The sequence below is a fragment of the Chiloscyllium plagiosum genome, unplaced genomic scaffold (genome assembly GCF_004010195.1).
Source record: "Chiloscyllium plagiosum isolate BGI_BamShark_2017 unplaced genomic scaffold, ASM401019v2 scaf_4296, whole genome shotgun sequence".
NCBI lineage: Eukaryota > Metazoa > Chordata > Chondrichthyes > Orectolobiformes > Hemiscylliidae > Chiloscyllium > Chiloscyllium plagiosum.
The window spans coordinates 17,880-18,595 of NW_025211398.1; positions in this window are offsets into that span (position 1 = coordinate 17,880).

Genomic DNA, 716 nt, shown 5'->3' on the forward strand with positions numbered 1-716 from the left:
GAATGCTTCCCTTCATTGGTTGGAGGGTTCAGTATCGGAGTTGGGATTTTATGTTGCGGCTGTACAGGACATTGGTGAGGCAGTATTTGGAGTATTGTGTCCAATTCTGGTCTCCTTACTATCGGAAGGATGTTGTGAAACTTGAAATGGTTCAGAATACACTTACAAAGCTGTTGCCAGGTTTGGAGGATTTGAGCTTTCGGGAGAGACTGAATAGGCTGGGACTGTTTTCCCTGGAGTGTCGGAGGCTGAGGGGTGACCTTATAGAGGTTTATAAAATCATAAGGGGAATGGATAGGATAAACAGACAAGATCTTTTCCCTCGGGTGGGTGAGTCCAGAAGTAGAGGGCATACGTTCAGGGTGAGAAGTGAAAGATCTCAAAGGGAACTAAGGGACAACTTTTTCACACAGAGTGTGGTACGTGTATGGAATGAGCTGCCAGAGGAAGTGGTGGAGAAGAGCTTATGCCCGAAACGTCGATTCTCCTACTCCTTGGATGCTGCCTGACCTACTGCACTTTTCCAGCAACACATTTTTCCAAGGAAGTGGTGAAGGCTGGTACAATTACAGCATTGAAAAGGCATCTGGATGGGTATATGAATAGGAAGGGTTTGGAGGGATATGGGCCAAGTGCTGGCAAATGGGCCTAGATTAGGTTAGAATATCTGTTCGGCATGGAAGAGTTGGACTGAAGAGTCTGTTTCCATGCTGTAT